A 27,957-nucleotide genomic window follows, 5' to 3' on the forward strand; every position below is an offset into this window, starting at 1 on the left:
AAATTTGCATACACATCTAAGTCGGGTGACAATGCAATATTATGGTACCGTCGAGCTGATCTGATGATGGAGACAGGAGGTGGCCATGGGAACTCTGTGATAAAACAACGCAAACTAATTGTGTTTGGGGTTTTTAGAATTGGGTAGGTAAAGTTTTTTGAAGATAGGCAAATTATATTTTTATCCGATAGTATTCGTCATAACGATCACGGAAATGCAGCTCTTTCATTTTTATTTCGTATTATTTATTAAATATATTTTTTTAAGTGACCGAGATGACGTTTGTGAAATTTAATAGCAGATCAGGCACTGCAATGCCTGTGCACGTGATTTAATTCTTCTTCTTCTTCTTTTAAAATTATGGCTTCAGCCCAGTGGGACTATTTCGCCAGTATCAAGGTATTAAGAGGTTTAAAAACGACAAAAATTGTACGGTTGTACAAGACAGTGTACGGTGATTTGTTAGCTCTTGTAAATCGATAGCTAGACTTTACAAGAAGCACGTGGACTACCGGCCGTTGACTCCAAGATGGTGGTTAAACGCGCTTCAAAATTAATTCTCCATTCACTGCACACTACCACATTAGTTTACTGTATAATACGCTATCGATATTACACTTTAAACAATATTAATAAGCAAAAAACAAAGTAATTAATCACGATGCTAACTATCAAGATGGCGCTCGAACCGGAAGTCCACGTGATTTAATTGATGAGATAGAAAAAAAAAAAACGATGTCAAGTCAACTGTCAGTGTCACTTAGCTGTCATTGCCGAAAAATAACCTCAGAATAATAACTAAAGCAAAAAGCATATTCTGATGCGATTTAGTGTTATCATATGGTTATCATTGAGATTTTCGACGACCTCAGCACGAGCCACGGACTTCTGATTCCCTACGACATCTGCGAGTATTTGAACAAAGATTAAATATCTACTTTCGACAACTTGGCACTGCATATTGGACGTTTTCTTGCCTTCACGACGACCCGACCCTTGCGCAGACCCTGGACTGAGTTTTGCAAGAAGGATGAGCGAGTTTATGCGAGCAGATTGTACAAACTTGACCCACATGGACCTAGTTATGATTTTAAATTATTATCATAACAGTGATAAGCACAATGCCGCCGAAATTAGAGGAGCGAAGGCCCTCCTGTACGTATCAGTGAAATACATACATTAAACATTTTGGTATTTATATTTTACCTGCAATGTTTAGTCTACATATACACCTTAAACCTTAACTTCATTCATTTTTTATTGTTTTAGGCATCAAGGAACGGATATGTGGAAAATAATGTAGGCTATGTCGAAATAAAAAGAAGCAACACAGAATGTATTCTTCGGGCTAAAGTTGTACCGGAGACCAAATTAAGAAAAAAAAAATTTTTATATTGTGACCGTTCACTTAGACGAAAAAAATTATAATGTCAATGATGCATCATTTGATAGTGAGGATTGCCCTGCATCAGCTGGTAAATAAAGTCTTATAATAAGTGCCCAAAGGCACACAGAATCGGTTATCGAGACACCCCGAGACAGGCAGAGAACGAGTGTGTACAGCCCACATTAAGGTTTTGTGTAACCCGTGCGAAGCCGGGGCGCTATAAATGTTTATTTAATTTTACCCATTTACCAAAATTCCTAGATCTTATAAAGGAATACCTAGTGCCTAAATGCCTGAATCTCAGAATGTATTTTTTTTTTTCAAACTTCAAATCATTGTAGTGTAGTGATACCTAAATCTTTAATTAGGGGAGAGTGGGTCACAGTGAATTACTTTTTCAGACGGTTAATAAAGTGAATATTAAGTACTATAATAACCTACGTTTTATTCTTGTTCTTCATTTCTACAAAATATTTAGATTTGTATTAAAATGGCCCTTGTTTGACGCAGGTATGTACATACCTTACCGTTCGAAAAATGGGCCCCTGGTATTTGTGTGTTGAGCAATCGTTATTTGTTTTACAAGGGGGCAAAGTTGTTGTTTAAAGTGGAATTTTGAGCGTAGCAAGGGTTTCAAAGCACGAGGATTAAACAAATTTTGCCCCCGAGTGAAACACAAAAATTTTCACCACACCAACCCGAAGAAAATATTAACCATCAAACAAGACCAAATCCAAATGATCATTCAAAATCATCATTTAAAAGTCAATTCCACCAGCTAACCTAAGGAAGCAACTCAAAATTTGCATCTGATTACTTTGCCCCACATGTGGATAAAGTACAACTTTCTCATCAGTTTTTGAATAATCAAGAGAGATATTGTTCCTGACTCATGGGTGTTTTCTATGTATATGAGTATGTATTATCTATATTGGTATGTTGTATATTGTCTCCTAGTACCCTTAGTACAGTCGTCATCAGATATATCGGAGCGGCCGATGTGCTCAAAAATATCTGAACACATACCCTCACGCCTTGCAATAAAGATGTGCTCAGATATTTGTGAGAACTTTAGCCGGTCTGATATATCTGATGGCGACTGTACTTACAAACTTTTCTTAGTTTGGGGCTAGGTCGATCTTCGTGTTTCGTGTAGGATGTCCCCTAATACTTATTATATGATTTATTTGATAAGTGTTTGTTTATTATAAAAGGATATTCATTTGTGGATTTATATAATAAAACGAGACAAAAATTACTTGATTTTTATTATACTGCTTTGCAAGTTTACTAGAGCACATGCTATCAAAACGGCTTCATCTACATACTTGACATGATTATGGTTTACAGTCGAGTGAGGTTCCAAGAATGCGGATTCCCTCAACCGCCGTATGACATGTTCCATGTGTACCCGCAAGCTGGCGATCACTTTGGTTTGTATTACCTCGGCTTTGGAAGGTGTCTCTTTCGAAGTAACAGTTGCAAGCAGTTTCCTGAAACGATAAAACTTTTGTTCAATAACATTTAAAAATGTTTACTTATTAACCTTAAGATCAATACTGTCACTAACACAAAATGATCCAAGGTGGTTGTGAGTAAATTAATTACACAAGCCTTAAAGAACTTGTTTAAAGTGATTTTAAGTTTTTAAACAGCATTCCTTAAACTGCAGCTAGAGGGTTATGATTTTAGACAGTAATACCTACAGTAGCAATGTGTAAAAAATATGTAATATTTGACAAATGAAGAATAATGATGTTAACGAAAGAACACGGCAACTTTGTAGCCAAAAAGGACCTACATTAAAGACTACAATCATCTACTATGGGACATTTTCTATGAAAAGGGACCTTATTGTCGATGGCGCTTACGCCGCACAGCGTCGCGCGGCATTGTATTTATATCGGAGCTTCGTTTATAATGGCGTAAGCGCCATCGACAATAAGGTCCCTTTTTATAGAAAATACCACATATGTAGATTATTATAAACAATACTTACATTGATATGGTCCTCACATACATATAAGTTGCGTTTTGGGCAATATATCTCCAATGCTTGGCACCAAATCGCTTGTAAAGACTTTGGTATGCTTAAATAAGCCGACGTGGTAAAGTCTCGTCTGCGCTTCTTACACGACGGCACAAAACACTGAAGTTCATCCCTGTAATATTGTAGATCCATTCGTGCGTTTTCAGATTCTGGTTCCATGGTGTCTGTGATCTTAATTTACTAATTTATCAGTCCAAGGGTCAGCGCAGGGGTCGGGTCGTCGTAAGGGAAGAAAACGTTGTCCAATAAGCAGTGCCAAGTTGTCGAAAGTAGATTCAATCTTTGTCCAAATACTCGCAGATGTCGTGGTGAATCAGAAGTCCTTGGGTCGTGCTGAGGTCGTCAAAAATCTCAATGATAACACTAAATCGCAAAACGCAAGGTAACAGAAAGGTTGGGCCGTTATTTTTATTTTTTCGGCAATGACAGCTAAGGCTAAGTGACACTGACGCTGACAGTTGTCATCGTTTTTTTTTCTATCTCATCAATTAAATCACGTGCACAGGCATTAGTGCGATCTGCTGTTAAATTTCACAAACGTCATCTCGGTCACTTAAAAATATATATTTAATAAATAATACGAAATAAAAATAAAAGAGCTGCATTTCCGTGATCGTTATGACGAATACTATCGGATAAAAATATAATTTGCCTATCTTCAAAAAACTTTACCTACCCAATTGTCGCGATGAGTATTAGTTGCCTGTGGAAAGAAAAGTACAGTCAGCGATAAAAGCTTGTACCAAAAACGAAATTTTTGTCAAAACTTATTAACTATACGTATACTAATTTTATATATACAGTAGTAGTAGTAGTAGTAATAACTTTATTGTACAAAACACAGGTTTACAAAAATAAATTACAATAATGGAAGTACAAAGGCGAACTTATCCCTATACAGATATACAGATCTTTATTGGTAAAATAAAATACATAACATTTTAAACTTTCGCGGTTTGAACACATATTAAATCACATTTACAAACGGTAGAAGAAGTTAAAGCCAAGGGATCTATCTTCGGATGTGTGCGCGGATGTTGTGAGTGTTGCGTGTCGGACTATTGATAATAATTAACATTTATGTGAAAATGTGATGTCTACCTCAAACTTTAAATGCACTTTTCGTGGGGTAGTCACACAAATCTCTGTTTTGACATTTTGCTGGGACGTCAGTTAGCCGCGACCACGACCAGTGAAACCTGTGTCGAAACGTCGGTAAATAAAGGTAACAAAATAAATTCGCGATAGACCCGTTTGTAAATGTGATTTAAAATAAAATACATTTTACAAATCAAGTCAAGTTTGTGTGTTAAGTCTATAAGGGGTCTCTTCCAGCTAACCTTCGAGTAGATGAGTGGAAAACTATAGCCAGGTCAGATAGACGAACTTACAGGATGTACAAATTAATATTTAAAAAAGTTAACTATTTAACATATTGTCTACTCATAAAATACAGAACATGTACAGTATTCGAACTTAAACTATCGTGAGACATATTTCAAAATATATATTGCCCAGTGCACGACGTACAACCGCCGCGGACACTCGTGCCTGAGGAAGGATTCCCAAAGAAACCGAAACATGTCGCCAAAAGCGACCAAAAATAATAGTGAGTAAAAACCGTACTGATCTAAATATCATTTACAGTATGTTTATCATATGTTTGTTTATGAAAAATGTCTATAGATCGTTAGTCTGGATCAATAAAGACCACGGCTAATTGCCCAGCCAATTAAGGTTAATTAATAATAAAAAAGGTCAATAGAATAATAATATACATACTCCGGTAATGTTAAAACGATTAGTACATACGTTATCAGATTATATCGAAACTGACAAGGTTATAAATTGAAATAGACAAGGTTAACATTTAAAACTTTCGCGTTTTGAACACATAAATCACATTTACAATCGGGTCTATCGCGAATTTATTTTTCACCTCAGCAGCTCGAACAAGCCTATTTTCGTCACTCCCTGGAGTGAGGAAAGTCGCACTTTCCTCACTCCAGGGAGTGAAGAAAGTGCTACTTTCCTTACTCCAGGGAGTAAAACAAAGTAGCTTTCTAGTTTAGTGAAGGCCATGAACTGCCACTTCATACTTTTATTACAATTTTTTTTGGTTTCTGTATTATTCTGTGTAATTCGAAATACATTTTACCCTTTAATATGTTCTCACTACTGAGGTGAAAAATTATGTGTGCAACACGAGAGTAAAGTTATTACACATCTCGTGTTTTTGAGTCCCTCGCTACGCTAAAGATTCTTTCGCTTTCTCGGGACTCAAAATAAACGCAAGAAAAACCAACTTTCCTCTCTTGTTGCACAAATAACTATTGTTACCTTTATTTACCGACGTTTCGACACAGGTTTCACTGGTCGTGCAGCGGTATCATGGTCGCATTTTTATCACCTGTCATGCCATGCGTCACTTTCGCACTTACATATTTGTTAGAACGTGACAGGCATGGTAACAAATGATAAAGAGCCGAACATCTTAGCCCTAGTGGTCGCGGCTAACTGACGTCCCAGCAAAATGTCAAAACAGAGATTTGTGTGTTGTGTGACTCTTTAATGTTTGACCAAAACTATTCTATTTGATGTTACAGTAGGTATATTAAACACATCTCAAGCGGCTGGTAAATAAATTACGCGATAATTTTCTAGCAGAAAATAGTCGTTTTGGAAAAAAAACTGTATTTATATTACATTTTCACTTTACAACGTTTGTATGTAAAACTTCTACTCGCTCTAATTTCTTTGTGTTACAATTTTGAGCAACGAAAACTAATACCAGACATAGACATCCCACCAAAAAAATACATGTAAAATATTGTCAAGACGAGGCCATATGGCTCGCACTGTCAAAAAGGGGATCCCTTTGTTTGACATATTTATTGAAAGACAATGTAATGATCTGGGGGCGCCAAGTCGAGCGAAACAAAGAGGCACGGCCGTATCATCCTTTTCTCGAAGCCATTCAGGCCATTTTCGACGTCCTGTAATTTTGTGCTGGCTAAAGCTAGAGCCCTGAATTTTCAGTGAAATATAGGGCATAATACGGCTTGGATATATTCCGAAGAACATTCAATTTGAACTTGTAGTTTAAGAATTATTGCACGTCAAAGTTCCTTACTTTTGTCACTGACACACTCACGATCATCGTTTTCAATCAAAAGGCACCAGTTTGTCGCTTACCATATAAACGAAATTTGCTTGTGTCTTTATACAAATAACCTGTCATAGCGTCCTTATGGCAAGCTACAATGTGGTACTTTGTGATTGAGAACGCCACATTTTTATGTGATCATGCTAGGTATACCATTCAAGTACAAAATTAGTTGTTAAATTATTTGTCAAAGTTAATAAAACAGTTTGCGGCGTTTTACAAACAACGCTCAGTTTCTATTTTATTTAATATGAGTTTGCAAGTAAATAGTAACTTACGGCATTTATATATTAGGGTTCCGTACCCAAAGGGTAAAAACGGGACCCTATTACTAAGACTTCGCTGTCCGTCTGTCTGTCACCAGGCTGTATCTCATGAACCGTGATAGCTAGAGACATTTGAAATTTTCACAGATGATGTATTTCTGTTGCTGCTATAACAACAAATACTAAAAAGTACGGAACCCTCGGTGGGCGAGCCTGACTCGCACTTGTCCGGTTTTTTATATTATATAATATAATTTATATAATAGTTTAGTCCTTGCCAGTATTAATTATATTTCCTCTGGAGTTGCAGGCGTACATAGGCTACAGAGGCTGCTTTCAGGCGGGCCGTATGTTTGTTTGCCACCGACGTAGTATTTTTTTACAGAGTGTAATAGTTAATTTCATCACCCTTTTTGTAAAACGTGTTATTATGAATCCTAGGGCAGGGTTGTAATGCACGTGCGAAATTAGGCAGAATAGTACATTGTGATACAAGTGTGCTAAGTTGGTCATTACACACGAGGCGATATTGTGCGCGCGAGATGTAAGCGAGCGCGCAATAAGGAAGCCGATGTGTGTAATGACCAATGCCCACGCGTTTCATACGACGTTTTTTAACACACTTGCCAGGAAAAAACTTTCATATTAATCAAATTTTAATTGTTAAAACAGTAAAAATCTAAAATCTGTCATACTGCAGGCGGTCGGGCGCGCCGGTGCCCGCCAGTCCGACCAATTAAAAAAGGCTCCGTTTCCATGCATATTATTACTATATTATAACTCAATCGGATAATATAATGAAAAAGCACGAGTTATAATATACTGAAAAAGCACGCGTGTTTAATATCCTAGGATTATGAGCCAAAAATCGTTGGAATAAAAACGTTGTTTTGAGCAAGTGTGTTGAAAATTTTATTTATTTCCCTTTTTTAGGGTTCCGTACCCAAAGGGTAAAAACGGGACCCTATTACTAAGACTCCTCTGTCCGTCTGTATATGTCTATGACATCTCGACGTTTCGAACACTTTACATAGTTTTATTTATGAGTAACTATCGCGGTAACCGAAGACAATATTATATAGTAGGTACATAAGTTAGTGTTTGCTTTAGAAGCTTTGCAACTCAATTTCCAATAAAACTACCTAGTTTTACGAGAGAATTTCATTTAAGTATCGATAAAGTGGTGAAACTTTTTACACATTCAACGTACATTTACATATTTTAGACTACAAACTTCAGAATGATATTTTCTATATTTATTGTAACGTTATGGGTGACAGGCAAGTTATAACTTTAATTTTCAATTTCGTATTATCCCCGAATTAAGGGTCTCCGGCAAGCTGTGTTTCACATACAAACGTAGTTCTGCTCTCATTTTAAAACGACTAGCTAGATTGCTCTGAAACTTTGTACTTACAATAGGATAAGGTTATCTATGTCTGTAATTAGTTTATGTAGCTTCAGATACCATAGTTATAAAAATTACAGCGAATTTAAGTTTATCATACAAAACGTTTTTGCTCTATTTCTTGTTTTATAAACTGGAGCTGTAAAAACCAGGGATCGGAAACCGGTATTATTTTTAAACCGTTTTCGTACATTGACCCCAAACCGTTATAATAGTGTTCTTGGTTTCAGAAACCGGTATTTTAAATGGTTCTGGGAACAAACGTTTGCTCGCCGATTCCGTTCTCAAAGAACGGAATTAAACCGGTTTATCTGAAAGGTTTATACGAAATGATCCGTTCTTCGAATAACGTTTTCGGTTTCGGTTACGGTAGTTTGAAATGGTTTTGGGAACGAACGATTGAATTTCGTTCTCGGGAACGAAATAATAACGGTTTTCCGCCAGCCGCGGCCTAAACGCCAAAGTACCTACGTATTTTTTCCGCTGTTATGTCGTATGTAGTAAGTAATGGAGTTCATATTTGTATGCATTGCGTGATTCGCCCGGTGGACGCCGCTGAGTAGTAGTGAATAAATTCGCGCGTCTGACCAATAGCACTGACGGCTCAGCGGTACAAAGACTACAAAGTCGGACTAGCGATCGTATGGGCGAAGGTTCAAACCCCGGTGGGGCATTATCTTTTTTCTAAATTTTTAAGGATATTTTTTTTCTTCGGCAAGTCATTCCAGCTCATGTCTTTGAAAGATTAATACCGTTGGTGTGTAAACAATGTACCCGCCATAGACATCGAAATTGCAAATGTAAAATTATATTGCAAACTGCAATCACCGTTTATTAACTAAGTTTGATACTTAATACCAAAGAGGATATAATAAGATAGAGCGGTACTGTCGTAGTAAATTTTGTAACCACAGTAAATTCACTGCCATCTATCGACACACTTTAAAACTAAAAATGAAGATTTATAAAAATACGATAAAATGTATTAAAATATGGATAATGATTTTTTTTTATTTGCATTAATTATTTTTATGATTTTGACCCATGTTCTTTCACTGATATGCGTTAAAATTGTTAAATAACAAACGAAACCGTCAACGCCCTCTATACGAGAGTAGGCCTAAAGTAGTGGCGCCATCTGATCGAGAATCAAATTTTCGTGATTTTCGAGCACGTTTTTTCCTTACACTGTAAGTAAGTAAGTAAATATTCTTTATTGTGCACCATAAAGTTAAAAATACACAGAAAGCGAAATACAAGCTTAAGACTAGGTAACAACAGGCGGGCTTATCGCTAAAAAAAAAGCGATCTCTTCCAGACAACCTTTGGGTAGCAGGAAAGTTAAGTACTTACAACTTTGACTGTATTCGTCTATTACGGAGTTATATCTATCTGTTAATACTTATTACGGACATTATTTATTGTTTTGAGTGACTTTACGGCGAAGGAGTAAGTGCTAGTGGCTAAGCAAACACTGCCAATGTACATTAAATAATAGTACGTTACTACAGAGGCCGTGAAGTAAGTGGTTGCCGGCCGAATAGAATAGACGGCCGAACGTAGTGAGGCCAGATAGTTATGAGGCCGCCAACCCCTTATCACGCCGAGGTATGTAGTGCTTTTCTCAAACATGCAATGAAATAATAATACAAACATGATGATGATGATGATGATGATTGTTTCATGTCGTAACGTGATAGGTTATTTAGTGCGTGGAGTATCGAGGAGGAACGAAAATTTTATTATTTTTGCGCTACGACGCATGGTTTAGGAGATACAGCCCTATAAAGTTTTTTATTGTTATTTTTTTTTGTTTTTTTTTTTTCATTGTTTTTTGTATATTACTTAGGGATTTCATATAGGGGAACGAAAATTTTATCATTTTTGCGCTACGACGCATGGTTTAGGAGATACAGCCCTATAAAAAAAAAATGTTTTTTTTTTTTGTTTTTTCGGGTTTTCTTTTCAAATATAAATCAAAGGTCAGCTAGACGGGAGCGAAAATTTTATTATTTCTTCGCTACGACGCATGGTTTAGGAGATACAGCCCTATAAAGTTTTTTTTTGTTATTTTTTTGTTTTTTTATTTTCATTGTGTTTTTTGTATATTACTTAGGGGTTCCATAAAGGGGAACGAAAATTTTATTATTTTTGCGCTACGACGCATGGTTTAGGGGATACAGCCCTATAAAAAAAATTTTTTGTTTTTTTTTTGTTTTTTCGGGTTTTTTTTTATATAAATCAAGGGTCACCTAGAGGGGAACGAAAATTTTATTATTTTTTCGCTACGACGCATGGTTTAGGAGATACAGCCCTGTAAAGTTTTTTTTTGTTTTTTTAGCATGTTTAACCGCTTATAAATATAGTACCAGTTTTTTTTTTTTTTTTTAATTTTAATGTCGTAGGTATGCTTACAGAGAGGGTGGTCGTTGGCTGTAGGTAATATTTCATTTGTCAGTCTAATCTTATTGAGCAAATTTAAAAAGTTAGAGCAGCGGACAATAATGTACGTTTCATACTAACTCCCTACATTACTTCTTGGCCTAGATCAAGAAGTAATGTAAGGAGCCATAAATGAGCAACTTCATGTCTTCATTTCGTGACATTAAGGTGGTTCGATTTTCATACAAAATTCAATCTGCTTTAATTAAGGCACTACACACTATTACTACACAAATATTTGCTCATTTATCTACTTTCGAATATTCGTTTGCGCTAAATTAATAGAAAAACTTTGTTTCATACAGAAATCATACATAAATCAACGTAATTTTTTCATCAATTTTACGTATGTGTGTGTCACTAATGTCGTGTACAAATACGTTGCGTGCGGCGTTGCCACTCTATGACGTTGGCGACGTTGCCTGGCCGACCTGGCAGGATTTGCAGTGCCGTCATGTTTAGTGCATTTTTTTTTTGACAGTGTTGACACTGACACATAGGGTCATGTTTATTGTGAGTTATCAATTTGTTTGTATAAATTGAAAATGATAGCAACGTCTAAATCAAGTTACAAAAATCATCGGTGTTCTGGTCCGCGAAAATCCAGGAAAATTCAGACTCAATTGAAGCGGAATTCATGATGGTGAAGTTTTGTAAGGTAGTTTCACTCCTTCATTGTACATTGTAATTTTCTCGTGCCGATCTTTTTAGAAAATAATTCTCACTTCTTCCGTAATGGTAGGATAATAAGCAGTGAACAATACCTATATAATGTAATTATTACTGTTTTGGTTGCCGAATAGTCAATGTGTCACTAACTCTAGGTTTTTTTTAGGTATTGTGCAAAATGAAGAGGCATTCTTGGAAATAAAATGTTTTCCTTCATTAGCCAGAAAAAATCAGGACATCCTCACTGCAATAAAGTAAAATAAAACATTTCCTGGGGATGAAAATTATGGAATTTGTCTATGAATGAAAAACACAATTATTACTAGGTAAGTAAATGATAACTTTATTAGAATCCATATTGTTGCATCATTTTTCTTCCTATAACATTAGAGATTTTGTGCTATCATGATATTATTTTTCTTTCAGGTACAGGGACAACTACGGATAACAAATATGAAAAAATGTTATTTCATTTGTTGTGTGAATCCATCTACACCAACAAGACATCCACTGCTGGACATAGGCCTCCCCAGGGATCTCCACAACGACTGGTCTTACAAGACCGGCCAAAATATCGAGAAATAAATAATATAAATAAACATGATAAATATCCCGTTTTCTATAATAGTTATAATTAGAAGGCCATGCAATGTTGTTACTCACTGTACCTACTTGAATCAAAAAAAAAATATATAAAAAAAGTTTTAATTTTATTTTACAATTACTACTTTAAAAACTGTAATAGATGTCATATATTAAAGAAAAAGTGACGAAGCCCTCCAGTGGTGAAGGCCGGATTCGAACCGGCGTCTTTAGCTATCGCGGCTAACGCCATGAACCCCTAGGCCACCCCGCCACGGCGGTGCCCGTCCGAATTTCTCGACTATATGCCATCTTAGTAAGACTAGGCGTCTTTGACCAGCTCTAAGGGCAAGCAGTGCGCGCTTGCACCTCCTAAACGAACTCCTTACGGATTTACGTTGTAGCGAGAGAGACTGGTGCTGCCATCTATGAACATTTGAACAAATTTTGAGAACAAATCAAATTATTTTATTAAATATTTTGATTTGTGTTTTTTTTTAAGTAGTCACACTACTATATATAAATTAAAAACTGTAATAGATGTCATATATTAAAGAAAAAGTGACGAAGCCCTCCAGTGGTGAAGGCCGGATTCGAACCGGCGTCTTTAGCTATCGCGGCTAACGCCATGAACCCCTAGGCCACCCCGCCACGGCGGTGCCCGTCCGAATTTCTCGACTATATGCCATCTTAGTAAGACTAGGCGTCTTTGGCCACGTAGGCGTCTTTCGTTTGGCGTCTTTATATATAGTAGTGTGACTACTTAAAAAAAAAAACACAAATCAAAATATTTAATAAAATAATTTGATTTGTTCTCAAAATTTGTTCAAATGTTCATAGATGGCAGCACCAGTCTCTCTCGCTACAACGTAAATCCGTAAGGAGTTCGTTTAGGAGGTGCAAGCGCGCACTGCTTGCCCTTAGAGCTGGTCAAAGACGCCTAGTCTTACTAAGATGGCATATAGTCGAGAAATTCGGACGGGCACCGCCGTGGCGGGGTGGCCTAGGGGTTCATGGCGTTAGCCGCGATAGCTAAAGACGCCGGTTCGAATCCGGCCTTCACCACTGGAGGGCTTCGTCACTTTTTCTTTAATATATGACATCTATTACAGTTTTTAATTTATATATAGTAGTGTGACTACTTAAAATTACTACTTTATTATTATTACATTACGATACAAGTGCGAAAAGTAGGAAATTGGCAACGAGTGGCGATAAATTGAAACACGACCGAAGGAAGTGTTTTAATCGACACGAGTTGCGAATTACCTTTTCGCACGTGTATTGTATTTACAACGTTTTACAGTACATAATTATGGCCCTTTACATTTTCGACATATGCATGTATTGTACCAATTACCGCACTAGGGCGGTAACGTATATGTAGCACCATATGTACTAAAAAGTATTTTACAGTACATATGGTGCAACTTTCTCGCCCTAGTGCGTAAAGAGCACTTTTCATGCATATGTCGAAAGTTTAAAGGGCCATATGTACTGTAAAACGTTGTACGATACACGTGCGAATAGGTAATTCGCAACTCGTGTCGATTTAAAACACTCTCTGCGGTCGTGTTTTAATCTGTCGCCACTCGTTTCGAATTTTCTCTTTTCCGCACTTGTATCGTAAATAACTATTTCAAACTACAAGGGTACGATGATAGATCTCAATTCAATATAATTTTGCAACATTTGGCATTATTAGGTCATAAATTGTATGGAGATGAAATCTATCATCGTACCCTTCCAGTTTGAAAAATACTATAGAGGCTGGGCAGTAAGGGATTGCTTTACTTGTAGAACTATATTTAGCGCTTTAAAAAAAAACTGATACCTGACACTTACAAACCTGGACTTCCTTGGGCTAGTGCTACTAAGAATCGTCAGTATTCTCCATCCTTTCTGAGTTGGAAGAACCCAAAAAGGTGAGATTTGTGAAAGTCAGGTTTTCAATATATGTGGCGTTTTCAACCAAACGGGTACCTACTTATTGTTGTCATATTTCCATAAAGCTTCAAAATGAAATCAACCTAATCGACAACCGACAATGTGGTACCTTTTAGTTCAAAAGGTCACATATTTTTATAAAACGTTATAAACTAATTTATTAATAATACTGAATATCTGGGAGAAAAAGAAAACATAAGTAAAAACTCAAAAATGCTCGTTTTCCCAGAGATAAGACCTAGCTAGATCGAACCCCTTACAGCAAATTTCATCGAAATCGTTAGAGCCGTTTCCGATATCACTGAAATATATTTCGGTTATATCGGAATCGGACAAGAATTCGAAGAATAAAAGGTATAAGAAACATAAGATAACACAAAAAGGACAAAAAAAGTACCCCTGACGTACTAGTCTCGAACCCGAATCCTCTTGCACGTATTTCCACGAACATACCGCAACGCCATTGCAGCATACTTACACTGCATGAAATTGTCTACTACAAGCATCACGGAAACACTGTTTGCATGTGTGAGTAATAGTAGGAAATAGCATGACAGAAACACTGTCGACTTTAAAAGTGTTTTTTGCACTAATGAAGTATTCAATGAATTTCAATGTTTATTATAATAGTTCAATATTTATGTAAAGAGTGCGCTAAACATACTTTTAAGTATACAGATACCAACACTATTCCACAAAAAAATAAAACCTGAAAATTTGCGAAAGTGACGCCATCTAGCGGGGTTTAAGCTTTGGGTAACCTAGTCGAACCACCTTAACGCATACATTTTGGAGTATGTTTGAGAATAGTACATTACTACTGACGGCCGAATAGAATAGATAATTATGAGGCCGCCAACCCCTTTTCACGCCGAGGTATGTATAGTACTTTTCTCAAACATGCAATGAAATAATAATACAAACATGATGATGATGATGATGATTGTTTCATGTCGTAACGTGATAGGTTATTCAGTGCGTGGAGTATCGAGGAGGAACAAAAATTTGATTATTTTTGCGGTTTAGGAGATACAGATGAAAAATATGTTTTTAATTTTTTTTTTGTTTTTGTTTTTTTTTTGTTTTTGTTTCTTTTTTTCTTAACCCTATAATTTTTTTTTCGGGTTTCTTTTTCGGGTTTTTTTCGGGTTTTTTTTTTAAATATAAATCAAGGGTCACCTAGAGAGGAACGAAAATTTAATTATTTTTGCGCTACGACGCATGGGTTAGGAGATACAGCCCTATAAAGTTTTTTTTTTGTTATTTTTTTTCTTTATTTTCATTGTGTTTTTTGTATATTACTTAGGGATTTCATAAAGGGGAACGAAAATTTTATTATTTTTGCGCTACGACGCATGGTTTATGAGATACAGCCCTATAAAAAAAATATGTTTTTTTTTTGTTTTTTCGGGTTTTCTTTTCAAATATAAATCAAGGGTCAGCTAGACGGGAGCGAAAATTTTATTATTTTTTTCGCTACGACGCATGGTTTAGGAGATACAGCCCTATAAAGTTTTTTTTTGTTATTTTTTTGTTTTTTTTATTTTCATTGTGTTTTTTGTATATTACTTAGGGGTTCCATAAAGGGGAACGAAAATTTTATTATTTTTGCGCTACGACGCATGGTTTAGGGGATACAGCCCTATAAAACAATTTTTTTTTTTTTTTTTTTTTGTTTTTTCGGGTTTTTTTTTTATATAAATCAAGGGTCACCTCCGAGACTCCGACGGAAAACCAGGAGACTCTTCAACAGGGCCATGAACACAACGGCCGAGGTAGACTGGGACAACTACTATGAAGCCAAGGCCAATTACAAAAAAAGACTGCGGTACTGGAGATCCTTATCATGGAGGAACTTCTGCAGCAGCATCGAAACACTAGACCACGCCAACCGTGTAAGGAAAACATTAGCGTACAAGACCACATCACAATTGGGCTCACTCCGGAGACCCGATGGCACGTACACATCTTCCCCTGCAGAGACCCAACGCCTTCTCCTGGAAACTCACTTTCCAGGATGCGTAAGTCTCGCCGATGAAGATCAGCAGGATGAGGTATACAGTACAGCAGACAACAACTGGCAAATGGCGCACAGAGTCGTCACCGCTGAGAAACTCAGGTGGGCTATAAACAGTTTCCATCCCTTCAAGGCGGCTGGTCCGGATGGGATCTTCCCTGCTCTCCTACAGTGGGGTCTAGAGCTCATCCAGGAAACCCTGACCAACATCATGGCAGCATGCCTAGCCTGGGGGTACGTGCCCAGGAGATGGAGGGATGTGAACGTGATATTCATACCAAAACCAGGTAAGAATGACTACACGGCGGCTAAATCCTTCAGGCCCATCAGTCTCACATCATTCCTGCTGAAAACACTGGAAAAACTGTGCGACAGGGATTTGAGGGATCGAACGCTAAAGAACACACCGATGCACAACAACCAGCACGCGTACAGCTCAGGTAAATCCACAGAATCGGCACTACACATGGTCGTCAGCCGCATTGAAAGAGCCATCCATGCCAAAGAACTGTGCCTTGGCACCTTCATTGACATCGAGGGCGCTTTCGACAAGACCCACTTTACCAGCATAGGGAATGCCTTGGATAGCCACGGCGCGGAACCCGGACTAACAAAGTGGATTATGAACATGCTAAACAAAAGAACTATAAGGTATGCAGGTGAACCGCAGGCCGTGGCGGCGGTGCGAGGATGCCCTCAAGGGGGAGTCCTGTCACCTCTGCTGTGGAACCTAGTAGTCAACAACCTTATAACCAAACTGAACGAGGAACACTTCTACACAATAGGCTACGCTGATGATCTGGCAATATTAATATCAGGCAAATTTGCCAGTACAGTCTGCGATCTCACCCAGGCTGCTCTTCGGATTGTAGAACGCTGGTGTAGAGAATTCGACCTATCAGTCAACCCCACCAAAACAGAAATGGTAATGTTCACCAATAAAAGAGCGCTTGGCAACTTTACCAGACCAACACTTTTCCAAACCGAGCTACAGCTGACCGATGAAGTTAAGTACTTAGGGCTAACTCTCGACAGTAAACTCAACTGGAACAATCACATCAACAAACGTATAGACAAGGCGGGAGTTGTCTTCTGGCAATGCAGAAGGATGATTGGTAAGAGGTGGGGACTCAACCCAAAAATTACTCTCTGGCTCTATAAGACAATAATCCGCCCCTTACTCTGTTACGGTGCTCTGGTTTGGTGGCCAAGAACAAACCTAGGCAACGTACGAGACAAGCTACAAAGACTCCAAAGGCTCGCATGCGCGGCCACCACTGGCTGTACGAGGTCCACACCGACTGCAGCCATGGAGGTCATGTTAAGCCTTCCACCGCTGCACCTACACATACAACAAGAGGCCAGTCTCTCAGCGGTAAGGCTGCGAGCCCTTAATATATGGTCCAACATCATAGGAGCTCTTCACACAACTTGCCTGGCTAAGGTATATGACGAATTTCCAGTGCTCAATTCGGGCACGGATCGGATTCATAAACAAGCTATCTTCGACAAAAGGTACAAAATACAGTTATACGAGGACGACAATTACGAAGGACTCAATCCTCGGGAGCTCAGAATCTTCACTGATGGGTCCAAAACAGACAGCGGATCGGGCTCTGGAACCTTCTCAGAAGACCTGAACATGTCAATTACCACTCCGCTAGGAGCCCATAACTCGGTATTCCAGGCTGAGTGCATGGGCATCATAAACGCGGCGGCTGCCATCACTGCAAGGAAGGTAGTAGGATCCTCCATCCGCATACTCTCCGACAGTAGAGCAGTCTTGATGGCTCTAAAAAGCCATATAGTCACATCCAAACTTATACATGAATGCCACGAACGACTAATGGAGGTATGTCATAACAATAAGATCACCCTACAATGGATCAAAGGACACAGCGGATCCCGGGGTAACGATGCTGCGGACGAGCTTGCCAGGCAAGGATCGAGTGCGGGAGCGATTGGCCCAGAACCGATCCTCCCGATACCGTTTAGCAAGGTACGCTCAATGCTGCTGGCACGTACAGGGAAACTACACACAGAACATTGGCTAAACCAGACTGGATGCAGACAGGCCAAACAAGCCATGCCTGGCATCAGCGGAAAGCTCACAAGGGTGCTCCTTCAATTAGGAAAGACCCGACTGAGCATGGTGACCAGTGTCATAACAGGTCATGGACTATTTAACAAACATCTTTTTATAACAGGTGTCACAGACAGTCCCCTATGCAGAGGATGCATGGAGACAGAAGAAACAGCCTCTCACGTGGTGCTGGAGTGCAGCGGAGTGGCCCCATACAGGGCAAAACATCTCGGATCCCCGAGAGACCTCCCCGAGGTCCTACTCAACATCAAAGGTTTGATAGGTTTCCTCGAGGAGCTGGGCTGGCAGGACTAGCCCACCCCCATGTCACGCAAAATAGGCGCCAGTCGTCGAGTTGCGGAAAATCGCCCGAACTACAATACAATACAAGGGTCACCTAGAGGGGAACGAAAATTTTATTATTTTTTCGCTACGACGCATGGTTTAGGAGATACAGCCCTGTAAAGTTTTTTTTTTGTTTTTTTGGTTTTTTTTTTCATATATAAATCAAGGGTCACCTAGAGGAGAACGAAAATTTTATTATTTTTTCGCTACGACGCATGGTTTAGGAGATACAGACTTATAAAGTTTTTTTTTTCTTTTTTTTTTTTCTTTTTTGATTTTCATTGTGGTTTTTGTATATTACTTAGGGGTTATATAAAGGGGAACGAAAATTTTATTATTTTTGCGCTACGACGCATGGTTTAGGAGATACAGCCCTATAAAAAAAAATGTTTTTTTTTTCTTTTTCTTTTTTCAAATATAAATCAAGGGTCACCTAGAGGGGAACGGAAATTTTATTATTTTTGCGCTACGACGCATGGTTTGGGAGATACAGCCCTGTAAAGTTTTTTTTTTGTTTTTTTAGCATGTTTAACCGCTTATAAATATAGTACCATAGAATTTGTTTTTTTTTTGTTTTTTTAATTCTAATGTCGCAGGTATGCTTACAGAGAGGGTGGTCGTTGGCTGTATGTAATTTTACTTTGTCAGTCTAATCTTATTGAGCAAATTTAAAAAGTTAGAGCAGCGGACAATAATGTACGTTTCATACTAACTCCCTACATTACTTCTTGGCCTAGGTCAAGAAGTAATGTAAAGAGCCATAAATGAGCAACTTCATGTCTTCATTTCGTGACATTAACGCATACATTTTGGAGTATGTTTGGGAATAATAATATAATATAATAAAGGGGACTGGCATAGTTAAAGTAAATCCTTTGTTTTAGATGAAAAATAACTTTGGTCCATAACGTACATATGTCAATATTTCCAATTGAAAAAAGGTCTTCCAATAATAATGCCGTAATTTCAGCTAATTTCCCTGAATTTTGTCTTTGGTATTTGTGTGTGTGTGTGTGTGTGTGTGTGTGTGTGTGTGTGTGTGTGTGTGTGTGTGTGTGTGTGTGTGTGTGTGTGTATGTGTGTGGTATTTATAGACCTAGATATACCTCATATCATTGTATGTGCAAAGTTTCATTACAATCCGACACGTAGTTTTAAAATGAGAACGAAACTCCGTTTGTATGGGAACGTGAAATTCGGTCGAGCTTGCCGGGGACTTTTAAGATGCCTCGCTATGTATATGTCGGCGGCAGATCGTAAAATCGGGCATATCGAGATATTCCTAGGCATATCATGAAACGCCGCCCTTTCACGATCTGACTAAGAATAACCCAGGCATATCACGATCTGCCTAATAAAAGAGGCGGCAGATCGATCATACCAATTGCATTCGTTGATATTCCTAGCTTCATACCGGGCGCATCGTAAAATAACATGAAACGCCGGCATTTCGTGATCTGACCACCGACAACTAGCCATATCGTGCAATCTTCAAGGGTTTCAAGTGGAAAGATAAATATCAATTATAAATTAGAATTATATTGTATTAAGCGACTATATTTTACGGTTTTACAACAAATCAAAATGGAAAAACAGCTAAATCACATATGATGCCGTAGATAAACTAACAGTTAAACTCGATCAGCTGATGCTTTTCCGCCATTTTGCCGCAAAGCAAATTGCGAAATCGCCGTGAAGGGGTGATATTCCTAGGCATATCATGAAACGCCGCCATTTCATGATCTGACTAAGATTAACCCAGGCATATCACGATATGCCTTACAAAAGAGGCGGCAGATCGATAGGAGCAATTGTATTCGTCGAAATTCCTAGCTTCATACCGGGCGCATCGTAAAATAATTGCATTTTTTACCACTGGTGGCGCTGCATTCTATGTGGCGCTGCGTCCGCCAGTGTTGCCAGATCGTACCCATTAGTGCAGAGCAAATTTAAAAAATGTAGGCGCGAAGGAATATCGTAGGTATAGCTGGTCAAGCAAATCTTGTCAGTAGAAAAAGGCGGCAAATTTAAAAAATGTAGGCGCGAAGGGATATCGTCCCATAGAAAATTTGAATTTCGCGCCTTTTTCTACTGACAAAATTTGCTTGACCAGCTTTACGTATCTTTTGTGAAAATTGTGTATTGGTAAAACCCCCTCCAGACTATGTGCGTAAATCGCGGCGCGTCTTCGCGGAGATGACGTATGATTCCACACTCGCACAACTTAACGGCAATTTCGATGCGACGATCTTCCTAGGAATATCACACCTTGAAGTTTGCACGATATGGCTGGTGGTCGCTAGGCAGATCATGCAATGCCGGCGTTTCATGATCTGCCTGGGAATATCACACCCTACTTATTTGATATGCCTAAACGTCGCCGGGCAAATCGTCAAACGTTGAGGTTTGAACGATATGGCCGGTAGTCGCTAGTCAGATCGCGAAATGGCGGCGTTTCATGATATGCCTAGGAATATCTCGATATGCCCGGTTTAACGATCTGCCGCCGACATATACATATTATAGCTTCGTGTGTGGACTCTGTCAAATAGTACGTAAAAGATGTCGTAAGATGCCTTTTACCATAAGATATTTTACCATATATTATCGCTCCTTCTGTGACGGGCTTAAGTACGAGAAGCCGCCGCGAATCTCGCTTCCCTCCCCCAACCTCGCGGCCCTTCGCTCGTCGCATACGATGCGCGGATGCTATGCGCTGTTTTCCCTTGCCTGGCCCCTGATTATTTTTGACATATCGTGAAATGTTACCCTGACTACTAAACTGTGGACGGAAAAAGATACTAAGAAAGCAAATTTTGTTGGTATTGTATACCTATTTATAATTTTATATACTTGTGATATTATTTTAACCACCGCTTCATCAAAAACGCATGTAACTCGGAAGCGAAAAGTCGTAAAGTGGTACTTTTTAAATACCTACTAAACATAAACAGTCCCACAAATCACAAACATACCTTTATAAACATATTGCAACCCTCCATAAGGCATTTAGATTTTTTTATTTCTTCTTCATAATGAAACATAGAATATATTCTATTGGCCCTCTTCCTTCCCATCTTTACTCAATTTCACTTTGAAAGTCGCAACTCAAGTAATCAAAAATTCAAAACAAAACAATCCTCGGTGCCGTGTGCCGGCCTAGACCACGTGGCAAGCAAGGTCAAATAGCTAACCGAACGAAACAAAAATACGAACTATCTTCGCGTGGAAAAGAGAGAGCACAAGGCGGTATCTCTTTGTCGGCGTCTACAAAGCAAAACGGCGGCGCGCGGCTCAGAACAGAATAATAATGGTTTTGAGAACGTTATAATTCCGTTCTTCTGGAATATCGGTTACCGAAATAATTTTGTTCTTTCATGTAACGTTCTTGTAATAAACCGATATTTCAAAGAACGGAATTAATAGCGGTTTCGTTCTTCTTGAACCGAAATTATTTTGTTCTTTTACAAAGAACATTACCGTAATAAACCGGTATTCGTACGAACGAAATTAATAACGGTTTAAGAACGATATCAAATGGTTTTTGGAAACCGGTTCCGATCCCTGGTAAAAACTAATTTCAAACCTAGATGTACCTCATGTCGTTGTATGTGCAAAGGTTCATTACAATCCAACACGTAGTTTTAAAATGAGAGCGGAAGTACGTTTGTATGGGAAGGTGTAATTCGGCTGAGCTTGCCGAGGACTCTTAAATTGAGAGTTTTTCCCTTTTTTTTCTTTATTAAAAGAAAAGTATTTTTATTTCTGACTAAAATGACTTAAAAGGCACAGGATGAGTCACGCTAGACCGGGCCGGGGCCGGGGCGGCGCTTCGTTTTCTATGGAAAGCATCACGTGACCACCGATTAGCCGTCATAGGAAATGACATGTCGGACGCCTTAGCCCGCGCCCGGCCCGGTCTAGCGTTTGTCATCATTAAATGTAATTTTGGAATATTTGTTACACATCGATTTTTCAAAATATATCATCAATTATCATCATTAAAATAGCAGTGCATGAAAAAATAACTACATATGATGGAGTTTTCAGAAAATAGTGTACCCAATTAGCGTGAGTTGATAAGAAATGCTAATCAAGTAATCACTGTCAATTTTGTGACGATAAATAAGGATTAAATTTCAATAAAAGGTTTCGGTGTTCATTTCATAAACTATAAGCAAAATTGCAATGTAAAAAAGGCATAAAATTTATTCCCACAAAAATTTCATGCTAAACTGTCGTCACAAAACTGACAGCGATTAACTTTTCTCAACTACTTACGCTAAGTGGGTACACTATTTTCTGAAAACTTCCATGAATGTAAATTTTTGCAGTAAATTTCGTCAACACACTAAAATAAAACCGAATTCCAGAAGCCATTCCCTGGGAGTACCACCGGTGGCCTCTCCACACACATACATCACAAACACAGAAACAAGTCAAAATACCATTCAGCGGAATCAACGACAGAAAGATAAAACCAGCATATCAAATGTATTTACAAAGAAAACAGATTCCAATGATGATTAATGTATTTGATGCTTTAGACAAAAATTTTGACAAGCACCAAGTTTTTACTACTAAACCATTAAGCAGAGAACTTGCTCATAATGATCTTTTACCTTTAAACAATGTCGTTGGTGATTTAGACAATGATATTATAAATAGTATAATTCAAAATGATAACGTCCTAAATGATATTAAAGGGGTGCATAATGAGGAAAGCGTGAAACAGGCTGTTGTTGAAGAAATGGAAGAAAAAAACGACAATTTTGATTTTTGGTCGCTGGTTTGAACGGAATCAACGACAGAAAGATAAAACCAGCATATCAAATGTATATACAAAGAAAACAGATTCCAATGATGGTTAATGTATTTGATGCTTTAGACAAAAATTTTGACAAGCACCAAGTTTTTACTACTAAACCATTAAGCAGAGAACTTGCTCATAATGATCTTTTACCTTTAAACAATGTCGTTGGTGATTTAGACAATGATATTATAAATAGTATAATTCAAAATGATAACGTCCTAAATGATATTAAAGGGGTGCATAATGAGGAAAGCGTGAAACAGGCTGTTGTTGAAGAAATGGAAGAAAAAAACGACAATTTTGATTTTTGGTGGCTGGTTTGAACTTTTTTTAGAAATAAAAAATGTGATGTGGTCATGTTTTTTATTTAATAAATATTCTAATCCGACTAAGGTAACTTTGCACAAACTTGAATAAAACAACGTGAGGGAGTGTTCCAAATTATTTACGTTGACATCGGCTTTAAGAATATTATCTTCGGTTACCGCGATAGTTACTCATGAAATAAAACTATGAAACGCGTTTTTATCGCGTATATATATATCTTTACTTGAAAATAGTTTTATTGTATAACTAGCCTTATAAACCGATTTTGCATGTACAATTATAGTCTATGATGGTTCATTATTTTTAATATGCGGGTATTTTTGCACTTTGTAGTTTTTTTCCTCAGTCACCGGTTGACCACGAATGCTGTAAAGGGTTCGAAAGGTCGGGAATATACGCGATATAATCCGTTTTCATAATTTTATTTCATCGGCTTTAATGTTAACTTGGTTAATATTCAATTGTTTGACATGTTCAATGTGTTGAATTGTTCGTATAGATAAATATATACTTAGCTACATAGAAAACATCCACAACTCAGGAACATAGTGATAAACACACAAATAAATTCCCTTACCGGGATTCGAACCGGGACCTTCTGATTTGTAGGCAGGGTCACTACCTCCTATTATCAAAGAAAAGGCAAGGATTAGGCGATCCGTCTGCTCGTTTGCCTACTACGTATGTCATAAAAAAATCTAAATAGCATCCCAACTTAGAGGATATAACCAAACGGAGTCGCCTGTCGAAAATAGTCTGCCAATGGTCATACACAATGTATGGACTCGCGTTTATCTGACATGGCTATTTTGACGTTACGTATATATACATTTGACGTTCCCCTCCCCCGCAAAAATTGGCAGACTTTTTTGTACAGCAAATTACAGACATGGCGTCTCCGTTGGTTAGATCCTCCAAGCACACAAGTAATCATCTCGCCTCTGCTGCAGCGCTCCATGGGAGGCTATAGCCCTAACAGCATTTATACGTCATTATGACGTCGCTGACGTCACCACTGCTACCTGGGAGCCGGTCAAACAACTTAGTAGAAAAAGGCGCGAAATTATCACCACACCATCACTACTGCTGGGGCCCGTTTCTCAAAAGCTTGTAACTTGTAATACAAGTGGAAGTCCCTTTCTAACAAAAGCTGTCAAAAAGTGACATCCGCTTTTATTACAAGTTACAAGCTTTTGAGAAACGGGCCCCTGAAGTATTGCAGCGCGATATTACTGCCGACTGGATTGATGACCGTTCTATGGTATGATAACCGTTTTTAGGGCTCCGTACCCAAAGGGTAAAAACGGGACCCTATTACTAAGACTCCGCTGTCTGTCTGTCTGTCCGTCTGACACCAGGCTGTATCTCATGAACCGTGTTAGCTAGACAGTTGAAATTTTCACAGATGATGTATTTCTGTTGCCGCTATAACAACAAATGCTAAAAAGTACGGAACCCACGGTGCGCGAGTCCGACTCGCACTTGGCCGGTTTTTATTAAACTTCAGTCAGTCATCCATCAAATTATACAAGACTGAGAACTTAAGATAATATTAGCGCTAAATTAGGTTAAGTCTATACTGTAATTCCATCCACCTCAATTTAAATTACGATACCTATACTCGTGTACCTATCGGTGTCGCAATTTATCGGCAGTTTATTTTAAATTATAATCAAAATAACTAAGTTTTATGACTTTCTTTCAACATAAATCCAATACGCGTGTAAAGAGTTCAATAAAACAACCATCAGTAGCAGAACTTTTATAATGTCGCCTCTTAAAATAATACTAATGTTGTTATTGACATGTAAGTTATTTTAGTTACTAGACTTATATTGACCGGGATATAGACTAAAGACCGTGATTACCTTTTCTATTCTTTTAAGTTGTAAATATCGGGAGCACAAAAACAATACAAAAGGTAATCACGGTCTATATCCCGGACATCCCGGTCAATATAAGTCTCGTGAAACTAACCGTGAACCATTCAAAACTGTTAATGTAAGTTATTTTACAGTACATATGGTGCTACTTTCTCGCACTAGTGCGTAAAAGAGCACTTTTCGTGCATATGTCGAAAGTTTAAAGGGCCATATGTACTGTAAAACGTTGTACGATACACGTGCGAATAGGTAATTCGCAACTCGTGTCGATTTAAAACACTCCCTGCGGTCGTGTTTTAATTTATCGCCACTCGTTTCGAATTTCCTCTTTTCCGCACTTGTATCGTAAATAACTATATAGGTCTACTACGTAATTGAGACGGTTTGTGAGGTACTTCCATTATTACAGACATCAAAAAAAGTCTTATAACTATAAAATAACGACGAACCGACACAGTTAAGTAGTGAGTTGAACGAGTGGGTCCACGATAAATGAAAAGCGACTGCATACAATCACATATACATGTAATTGTAGACCCCTGATTTGCCGCCTTTACTCCCAAAGTTAAGATACACCAGCATTACTGCTGCAGTATTGCAGCGCGACATTACTGCCGACTGGATTGATGTCGCAATTGACAAAAATTCGGTCAGCAACTTCGATTTTGAAATTTGCAGCAGCAATGCAGTCGGCAGTGATGTCGCGTCATCATTAAAGCTCAAATTTTATTTCCAGTCAAACTAGGGAAAATGGATCATAAAGAATATGAAACAAATGGCCAACTTAAGATAAAAGACAACCTTAATAAATTCAAAATGAAAAGAAAAGGGGCTTTCGTCGTCACTCCACCATTTGAAATGAATATTGCAATTCCTGAAAGTCTAAACGACGGTGATATAATTACGAAAAATACTAATGTACACGGGAAATCTTTTGATGACGATGTTGTAACTTCAATAGAATCAAATGCAAATTACGAAAACATCGACCAAAATGATTCGAATAAATTTGACAACAAATATGAAGCTCGTCTTCCCATAAATGATATGATGGACGTTTTGAATGAACAAAGCCAATTAGTTCAAAAACTAGCGGCGCTATTTCAATCTAAAACTAACAATAAGCAAAATGACAAACTAAGATCTACGACGAATAAAGGAAATTCATGTAATAACAAAGTTCGTAAACAATCTTTAAGACAAGAAACAGGAAACGATGATTGTGTAGAAGAAATTACGTGCTTTCCTACAGAATGAAATAACATTATTTTAAAACTAAAATATTGATAATAAGGGTATAGAAGTGGTGACCCGATGTTATGTTATTGTATTGTATGAAATATTTTTATTCCCTAGACAACCTAGCCATAACAAAAACGTAGAAAGAATAAAGTGCCACGAAATGTCCTCATCTCAGCATATTGCTGGCGACTTCCAGCGCTGATCTTCCGATGAGAACATCAAGTGAGAAGAATCACGGCAGGTAACAGGCAAAAATAAAAGAGTGGCTGGAACACATTTACCAACAACGAATCTATCTGGTTCTAATGAGATTAATTATATTTTAAATGTCCCAGTGCTGAGCACTGTCCCAATAGTTGCCAACTACAATGACAAACGGGCTGTCAACTATTGGAATTAGCCTGTTAAACACTAGAAACGTTTACCTTACAATGGCCACGGTGTTTGTTTTTTGGTCTGAGCCTTGATGGTCCTGTCTCTTCACAGTTTTCACAGACGTGCCGAAAAACGTATGTAATAAATGCAAGTTTTAATTATTCTGTGATGAGGGTCCTACTGAACTTAGCGTTCCTTTACCAAGGAGGAATTTTGGTCAAAGGGTGGCAAGTTCCGGCGGGTCCCCGGCCGGCTTCTTGACTATGCGAGGTTGCGTAATCCATCGCAGCCATAACATATTTTGCAGTTTTTAGTTTGAAAATATATTTTTATTATTATGTATTCATCTTTGGTCCACTAGTTGTTTAAAATAAAGATTTTTCATTTCATTGCGTTTCATAAACGCTCATTACTGTTCAAATTCATTTGTCCTTGCATTTCATTGTCAACTTATATTGTGTGTTTTTGCAGCATCCAAATAAACGTTTTATTTATCTAACTTGTTTGTTGTTTCATTGATTTCTGTGTTTGTTGAATGTGATAAGAGATAACTTAGTTTAACTGTCAATTCTATTTTAACATCTTGTCTAAGTATGACATGATGATTTGATGAGGTGAGGAACCTGATGAATTTTAGTCATCTTTTTGCATTTTATTCGATAACAATATTTTCTGCTCCATACAGCACAACGGAGGTTTGAATGCACAATTTTTGACCACCACACACATCTTCTTCTTTGTCGTTATACTCTTTGCAGTGTCGTGGTCAACTGCTGACGTCAGGCACAGGGCTGACAGGGCAGAGATGTTGCTTGCCGTACGATTTCTCGCCATTTTCCGCGGTTGGAGGTCTGGCCAAATATGAATGAAAGGCTAAGTTTTGTGAATCCAGAGTACTCAGTCGCCTCAAAGACAGAATATGCAGTAAACAGATTTTTTGCCAATGTTTCAAACT

The 27,957-nt window shown here is 38.0% G+C and overlaps 1 protein-coding gene across 2 annotated transcripts in view; it reads right to left on the bottom strand.

Moving 5' to 3' along the window:
* Positions 1-27,957, bottom strand: part of LOC134753356 (leishmanolysin-like peptidase) — a 194,931-nt gene that overhangs the window by 52,646 nt on the left and 114,328 nt on the right. The window lies entirely within an intron of this gene.

Source organism: Cydia strobilella, chromosome 26, assembly GCF_947568885.1.
Source record: "Cydia strobilella chromosome 26, ilCydStro3.1, whole genome shotgun sequence".
Classification (NCBI taxonomy): Eukaryota; Metazoa; Arthropoda; class Insecta; order Lepidoptera; family Tortricidae; genus Cydia; species Cydia strobilella.